This window comes from Molothrus ater, chromosome 13 (assembly GCF_012460135.2).
Source record: "Molothrus ater isolate BHLD 08-10-18 breed brown headed cowbird chromosome 13, BPBGC_Mater_1.1, whole genome shotgun sequence".
NCBI lineage: Eukaryota > Metazoa > Chordata > Aves > Passeriformes > Icteridae > Molothrus > Molothrus ater.
In genome coordinates, this window is record NC_050490.2 from 15,863,601 (window position 1) to 15,872,067 (window position 8,467).

Consider the following 8,467-nt stretch of genomic DNA (forward strand, 5'->3'; position numbering starts at 1 on the left):
CCCGTGCGAGCGCGGCGCGGAGCAGCGGGGTCACACCGACCCCGGGCGGGATAGCGGGGTCTGCGCCCGCAGGGAGAGCGGCATCCTCGGGATGGGCCCGAAAAGGGAAGGGGGGAGAGGGAAAAAATAATAAAAAAGAAAAGGAAAAGGGGAGAGAGAAAGAGGGATAGCGAGGAAAAGGCAAGGATGTTTCGAGGCGCTCGGTAACCGCCGCTGATAACGAGCGGGATGTGGGAATGGAGATGGGTTTTATTTTTATTTCCTTCTCCTCTTCTTTTTTTTTCTTTTTCTTCTTTTTTTTTTTTTTTTTTTTTTTTTTAATTAAAACTTTAGTGGGTCCTGGGGATCGCGCTCGCTTCGCTTTGCTTTGTAGAATGGAAAGAGATACACGGAGAAATGCAGGCCTTGTCAGGATTTATTGAAGTTGGGTTTAAAAAACGTGCTTCAGATGATTTTTCCCATTTTCTCAGATTTCAAAGGCTCCCCGCAGTGCGGCTGCCTAATTAATGGTGAAATTCAACTAAATCTAATTATGCAGTAATTTTAAAGCAGTTAGTCCTGGGCGCTGCTTTGTAATAGGAACCCAGTTTTTAAAGTTTGCTTAATGTGTTGGTTTAGGGAGCTGGGGAGGAGAAGGGTGTAAGGGACAGAGCTGTGGGGTTGCTTTTTTTCATTTCCCCCTTCTCCCCTTTTTCTCCCCCCCCCCCTTTTTGTAAAGCAAAGAAATGCAAAATATAAACCCAAAACAGCCAGCGAAAGGCAAGGAGAGAGGCTGTCTTATCCCCTCGTATGTGATACGGGTATTGAGTGAGAAGCACCAGCGAAAGTGTAAATAACACAGTAGTTAATAGGGACCATAAAGGTATTCCTGGCCTGTGGATTTCCAAGTGCCGAGCTGTTTTAGAGAGGATCTTGAATCCTGCGGTAATAAAGGGGCAACGGAGACACACAGCGTCTCTTCTTGGGAAATAGAAACCAGATTTCAGCTATTGAACATCTATTGTCATTAAGAGGAGAGGCTTGTGCTCGCGAAGTTATAAATCTTATCACCCTTTTGATAACACAGTTGTAATCAGTTAGCATCGCATTCAAACCCAATTGTAAAACTGCCTAATTTAATATGTCATACATGTCATTAAAACTTTATTTTTCCCACTTCTCTTTTTTTCCTCCCCTCTCTCTACCCATCCCCCCCCACGTAAAATGTCAACAGATCTGGCTGGTAACGTGCAGCAGGGAGAGCCCGAGGTGGCTGCGCTGCTCCGGGGGCGAGCCCGGTGCTATGATGAAGAGGGTTTGCTTTCTTCCCATCTAGGTAATCGGAAGCGTTTCTATCATATTAGAAGTATAGGGGAGAAAAAAAAAAAAAAAAAAAAAAAAACAAAACCCAACATAATAATAAAAATAGAGGGGGGTGGGAGGCAAGGGAGAGAGGAAAATGAAATCCTTCTCCTTCCTTCGGAATTGCCATCGCTCAATGAAGTTCTTTGAAAGAAACTTGTCTTATGATTAGCTAAGCAAACACATCTGCTTTCCTAGTTTGGGCTTAGCTAATTATCAAAACAAAGGGGCCGTTTCTTCTTCTACCTTGCTGGAAAGAAGATGTTATTTCAGGAGTCCTGTCCCTCCTCCCCCCTCCCTGATCCACACACACACGCAGCCCCCGTCCCAGCCCTTCCCAGCGAAGCACCACGCTCCTTTTATTGGGATTACCGATGGGGAAATGAGTTTGCGCACTCCTCTTCCTAATGTTAAGCTTTATCATTACCTTCCTTGGAACAATATTTTTCCAACCAAATGTCCCTGCGGCAGGGCGGAGGGTGGAGGTGGGAAGGGGAAGGGAGGAGGGGGAAGGTGGTTTTGAATTGCGGACCAACTTCGCAGCTATTTGAATCAAGGTTGCACTCGGTTGATTTTAGTTGACAGAGCGTGTGTTGAAGCTGAACTCTATAATTTGCACTTCTGTTCTTTTATTAGACTTGGACAACGAACTAATGAGCTTTCCCCCACCACTGTGTCACTTGTATTTATTTTCTTTCGGAAACTTTTAGATAGAAGAAGTGTTCTCGCAGAAGGGCAGAGGTGGAGGGAAGGTTTCGCGCGGTGGTTATTTATTTATTTATTTTCCTGGAGGTGCAGGGATCAGCTCTGTGCTTGTGCGGATGTGTCTGTGTGTGTGTGCGTGTGTCCCTGTCCCCGGTGAAAGGCGACCCACGCGGTGTTAGAGGAGGAGAAGCTCCGAGCTACATGTGCTATCCGGGCGATGCTGCCCTTGGAGTGACTCGGGTGGTGGGAAGGTAACGCGGGGGCGAGCCTTGCGAGACTCCCGAAAACAAAATAAATACATGTATTTGCGTCTAAATCCTTGGTCCTGAGGCAGAGGCTCCGCGGTGCGGGCGCGCTGTGGAGCGGAGGGCAGTGAGCGGCGTGAACCCGAATTTGATCAGATCTCTGCAGGAGCGGGTTCACTTCATAAAAGCGAGAGGTGGCTTTAAACGTGTACCTGAGAGACGCTGGAAGAAAGGGGTTTGAAAGCAAATAGGAAGGTTTTAAATATACATGTATATTTAAGAAAGGGAGAAAAAGCCCAAAGGAAGGGTTTCCATATACACACACACACACAAAAAAAAAAAAAAAAAAAAAAAAGAGGGTGAAATGTTTGTCACTACATGACCACCAACGCACGAAGCCGTATCCATCGCTCGCAGCCTGCTCCATCCGTGCGAGTCGTGAGATATTTTGAATTTTGATTCCAGCGTGTTTTCTTTGAACTGGGCCTTTCGGTTTATTAAGGCAGGAAGAGGAACTCAGCAATCCTCTTTGAAACACGCTTGGTTTAACTATTTTACACAAGTTTGCCCAGGTCCCTGGAGATTCTCCAGTTGAAGAAGATTGAAATTAGAGTTAAAAGCTGGCGGGGAGGGGGGTGTGTGCTGGGAGGGGGTGTAAGAGGGGTAAGGGGGTGGAGGGCGAGTGTGGAAGAGGGTGATGAATCTATTGTAAATGCTCTCCTGTATTCTTGTGTGTTGGGGAATGGAACAGAAATCTGCGTCGCCTTGTTTGATCCATACGCGCACATCTGCGTGTGCGAGTGCGTGGCTCGTACTCTGTATGGAGACATGTACACGCATCTCTAGGCCACGATTAATATTCCCAGAAATGCAGGAGAAAAAAGCTGGTATTTAGCGGCCATACGGAGAGGAGCACGCTGCCTGCTTCCCAGCAGCTTCACTCCCAAACTTTGCCTTTTCTTTTGTTTTCTTTTCTTTATTCTTTTTTTTTCCCCCTCCTTCTTGTAAATTGCTGTTAACGTGTGTCTTTATGTTCTGTCTATAACTAGGATGTAATCAGGCGCCCCATGTCTCTCTCTGAAAGCATTTAATAAATGTCTATTAAAGCGCTACAAATGTAAGATAAATTTAGTGGCGCTGCTGTCTCCCTGTATCCAAACGGTAATGATGGATTTATCAACAGGGATTCGCCTTCAGCGCGGTGAGAGAGATTTACTCAACAAATAAGTCGGAAAAGCACCCACCCAAATACAATCATTTATACGGAAACTGATTTCTTTACAGCACCACAGATTCGAGGGAACATACAGCTTATTGCCTTTTTTTTTTCTCTCTTTGCTTTTTCTTTTTTTTTTTTCCCTTTTTTCACCCGTCCTCCTTTTATTTCCCTCCTTTTTAACATAATCAGTGGAGCTGAGAGCGTGTGTTTGTCTCTGTTTTGGGAGTGTTTGCTTGCTTATTGCTGGTGGAAGCTCCCAGACTCGATCAAACCCGGATCAATGCCTAATTTCTCGGCATCACCCTCTCCCTTCTCCCCCCTACCTTCACGTAATTTTTTTTTCCTTCAGCCCCAAAATATCTAACATACGGGTGTTAGGTATCAAAACCCGTCGAGTTTCGAAGTCCAAGATGAATAATAAAAGGGGGGAAATTGTCCCTGAATTATCTGCGTGTCGCTTCATAAATGCTTGCGAGCGGCTCTCAGGAGCCACAGCACCTCGCAGAGATGCTGCCTACCTCTGCTGAAATTTCTCTCTCCTTTTTCTTAGCCTTTGCTTTGAACCCTACCCAATACCCTGCATGCGTATAAAAGGAATGAACTCAGAAAGAAGCGCCATTCATTGTTGGATTCAAGCACTGTCAAAAAAAAAAAAAATTATTGAAATGCAGCCACGTAGCGCCCTTAAGATTATTTCCCTTTCCTAGAAAGTAGCTCCTAACCTCGGATTTCTCCCCCCTCCCCCTTCTTCCCTGGTTTTATTCCCCCCCTCCCCCCCCACGCACACACACCCTTGACCACATCTTTCTCCGATTCGCCTTGAAAAAAAAAAAAATTGCATGTGCTGATGTGATGGAGCCCTTTAAACAACGGGCATGTGAGAGCTGTATTCACTCTGAAACATTACCCCTATTTTCTGAATTTCCTTCCTTTCAAATAGCTGCTCGTATCTTACTATCCTGGATCCCCTGATTTAAACAGCCTCAGTTCTGGGAGCTTGTTAGATACATCTACATTTTAATTTAATTTCGGTATTGTACTTAAAACAACAATAAATAAACCCGAGAACTTGTGTTTTCCTTTGCAGAGAGTTTTTTATTCTTCTCTAGAAATTTCATTGAGATGTCTCTGTACTTTGTTTGTCAGTTATCTTTGTTCCTTTTAAATAAAGGGCTTTTAAATGGACTTATTGCTCCCAGCGTGGGTTCTTCTCTCTAAATGTTAGAAAATTGTGCCATCTACCCGCTATTCTAAGTACTGTCACACTCGGAGACCTCCAAGGACCTTCCAGCCCCAACTTCAATACAACTGTGTCAAAGGGTGCCTAGTAGCGAGAGGAGAAAGGTTTGCGTGGATTTTACAGATTTCCAGCCTGAATCGCTCTCTGAAGCGCCAAAATGATCTGCAAAGATGCAGTTGGCTTCCTTTGATGGCTGGCGCTCCGGCCCCAGCTCCAACCCAAGCCTTTGCAGGAACTAATGAAGCCTCCCTGCCTTTAGCTACATCGCACTTTTTCTCCAGTGCATAGTTTTCCTGCTAATTTTAGACACGAAAAGTGTGGGTGTGCAGGGAAAGGGGGGGGGATGGGGGGAGGGGGCAGTCAGTCTTCTGTCGTAATTTTTTTTTTTTTTCCTTTAAGAGAAATAGTCAGATATTTATAGCCATGGCCTCTAATGCTGAAAATATAGTGTCGTTAATTGAAAAACAAAAGTTCGCTCGCTGAGGTTGGTTCTGGCTGATTAGCTGGGGATGCTGCTGGCTGTGTTTCCAAGGGCGGGATGAGCAAAACAGAAATGTATATAAACTTTACAGGCCTTTTTATCTCCACCCCAATACTTTGCACAGTAACCCAGTTCTACCTCATTAGCCCAACTGAAACATTAGTGCTCAGGTTTAAAATTAGATTTCAAAACCTTTCTTGCTCGTGGGTAAGTAGAAATAGTTGGGAAGGTGTCTTAATCTTATTTTTTTTTTCTTTCCCACTAAAACTTAAAATCAGAAGCGCCTTCTAAATCAGTTGAAATGGATTACCAGTTTCCAGGTTTCTGTAATGGTGTAGTTACACGTCTTCGAAATTATTTTCGCACCTCTTAGGAGTATCAGGAGAGAATTGAGGGTGCTGGACGAGTATTTATGTGCGGGGAAAAAACAGTGATACGCTTTATGACTTTTATGACTTGTTTCACACTGTTCGAGAAATGGAGTTTTAAGCAATGTACAATTAAAACTATATTGCTCTTTGGACAAATTCCAAGAAACTTCAGAATCAATTACTTTAGATCCTTGAATACTTGTTGCTAATACGTACATAAATGTATACATATATATATATAATATATATATATGATATCAAAGAGCAAGAACGACTTGCCAAGGACAGCTCTGCTCCAGATGTAATTTTTAAGTCCCTGCCATAAAGCTGCACAGAATCGCTTCTCCGATTTCTCATTTTTCATTCATTCCTGTCGGAATATCCAGGCATCACAGAATCATTTTTCTCTCCCTTTTTTCCACCCCCCCTCCCCCGCCCAATCCCCTCTTTTCGTGCCCTTTCAAGCTTTCCGGGAAGTTTCGCGATTTGGTTTTGTTTGTTTGTTTATTTGTTTGTTTTTCCGTTTGATACTTCCCAGCGTCTTTTTAACCATTCCCGTGATTATTTCTATTGGCCAGGTACTAGGGTTAAAACTTTATTCTTCTCTACCCACAAACTCCCTCCCCGCAGGCGAAGCCACATTCAGCCACTCTTAATTCCCAGGTTTAAAGATAATCCTAATTTTGAAAGCGGCTCCACCAGCCGCTCTCTTCCCTTGATCACAAACTGTTTTGTCATCTTAAGTGCGATTTTCCATCCTTCTCCAATATTTTTTTTTTCCTTGCCCCAGAGCCTTTTTCAGACCACATTTCCACATTTCTGCAGCCTGAGCTTGGCGGTGGGAGCGGGGCTGTTCCCCACCCGCTGCAGGGCTCTGTCTTTGGGGCCGCAGCGGCTGAAGCTCAGCCCCGGGCATCCCAAATCATCCCAAATGATCCCAAACCATCCCAGCGCCTCCCGTTTCTTCCTTGGAGATCATTGTCCGTCCCTATTCTTTGCAAGGTTTATTTTTCTGGACACGAAAGTCGTCCCCCGCTGCAGATGTAATGGATTCCACTCGCAGGTTTTCCTTCCTGCAGAATCTAATCTCAGCCAACAAGTTTCTGCCTTAACTCCTGCGTCGTTATTAGTGAACGACCCCTGGAAATTAGCTGTACAGTGACCTCAAATTTCATCCTCTCGGCAGACAGTTTCACTTACCCTTAAAAAGAAGCTAATTTTTTTAACCTCACTAAAGTAAATAATAATAACAACAACATTAATAATAATAAACTCTGACAGAAGCATATGCAAAATATCTTGAGGATAAAGCCTTAAATGAGACATTGACACCCAGACTAGTTTTTGCATTGACACTGCATGAGGCTCAAAGGAGCAGTGAGAGGAAGGGCTGCCATCCAGCAAAGTTTGCTGGACTTTATTCAGATAAAACCCGATCTTTCCCTCGCTGAAGCCAATGGCGAACTTGTACAATAGGAGGCAGGTCAGAGCACATCACACTGCCCATATTGTCTTCTGAAACATGGGAAGAACCCTGCCACCTTCCTCAGCTGCCTTTAAAAAAAAAAAAAATTATTATGTTCCACGCCTGATAGACACCCCCTCCCCGTTCGTGTTTTGTGTTTCCTAGTCCCTTTATAGGAGGATGATTCATTTTGCACTGTCACTATTTTCAATTTTGTAGGTTTACTGATGTCTTACTAAAGGAAAAAAAAAAAAAAGTACACTTTTCCTACCCCAAAGGTCTCATTAGCCTCCGCTGGCTGCTTTTTAGACAGCAGCTCAGTCTCTCTCCTCCAGCTGAATTTGTCCAACCCCTTCATCTTCTCATGTTTTATTTCGAGGTCTCACTGAAAAAAACCCATTAAATCCCCAAAAGGTCAGCTTGTCCCCGCTCTAATATCCCCGCAAGCCGAGGTTCCGTCCGTGCACCCGTTCGGATGCGCTGCGGGGATGCGGCGGGGCCGGGGAGCGGCGGGGCCGGGGCTCGGGGCGAGCCGGGGTCCGCAGCGTCCCCCGGGACAGCCCCGGCACCGCCAGCGCTGCTCCCAGCACCTTCCCTCTCCAGCTCCCTGCACGCTCTGGCGAGACCTTAATGTTGTTGATATTATTATTATTATTATTATTATTATTATTATTATTATTATTATTATTATTATTATTATTATTATTATTACTGATATTCAAATGGGTGCCTGTTTGTCCCCGCCACCAGCGTGTTGCAGAGCGATTATCTCATATCTTTCCTGCAGCAGTAAGCTATCCTTCAGCCCCGGGTCAGGCATTGATCTCTCTGCAATGTAACAAACGGCCGGGTTAATTTTCCCTCATTACCATCTCCATAGCTCAGGCTCCACACACAGGACGGAGCCCTCCAGCCCCGCAGCCGCTGTGTGCGGCTCGGGGCGCGCACACGGACACACAGCCGGACAGACGGACATGTGTGGTGGCAGCACCCCAAACCCGCAGAGCCCGCTCCGAGCACCCCCGGCAGCGCGGGGCTGCTTTTCTCTCCCGTGTCACCTTGCCTGACCCCCCCTCTTTGTACGGATTTGGGGTTTTCTTTGGGGTTGTATTATTTTTTAAACGTTGTTCTGCTCGCTATAAATTAGAAGGATTTTTTTTTGTTGTTCACCCCGTTTACTTCTTAATCTTTTCTTTTTTTTTTTTCTTTTTTTTTTTTTTTTTTTCTTCATCGAGTCTTTTCATTCACTGGTTGCAAAAGAAAAGGGGGTTGGTCAACACCAAAATGGCAAAGTTCAGCTTGGAGAAAAAAAAACAAAAAAAAAACCTCCAGCTACCTACAAAGGGGCTCAGGGCTTTGTAATGGCAGAAAGAAACAAAAATGAAAAGAAAATTGCAGTT

The 8,467-nt window shown here is 44.8% G+C and overlaps 1 long non-coding RNA gene across 1 annotated transcript; it reads left to right on the top strand.

Moving 5' to 3' along the window:
* Window positions 1-329: 329 nt before the first annotated feature.
* On the top strand, window positions 330-4,695 carry LOC118690984 (uncharacterized). Its single transcript, XR_004980932.2, has 2 exons — window positions 330-1,315; window positions 3,860-4,695. It is a non-coding gene; the product is annotated as an uncharacterized LOC118690984 (long non-coding RNA).
* The last annotated feature ends 3,772 nt before the right edge of the window (window positions 4,696-8,467 follow it).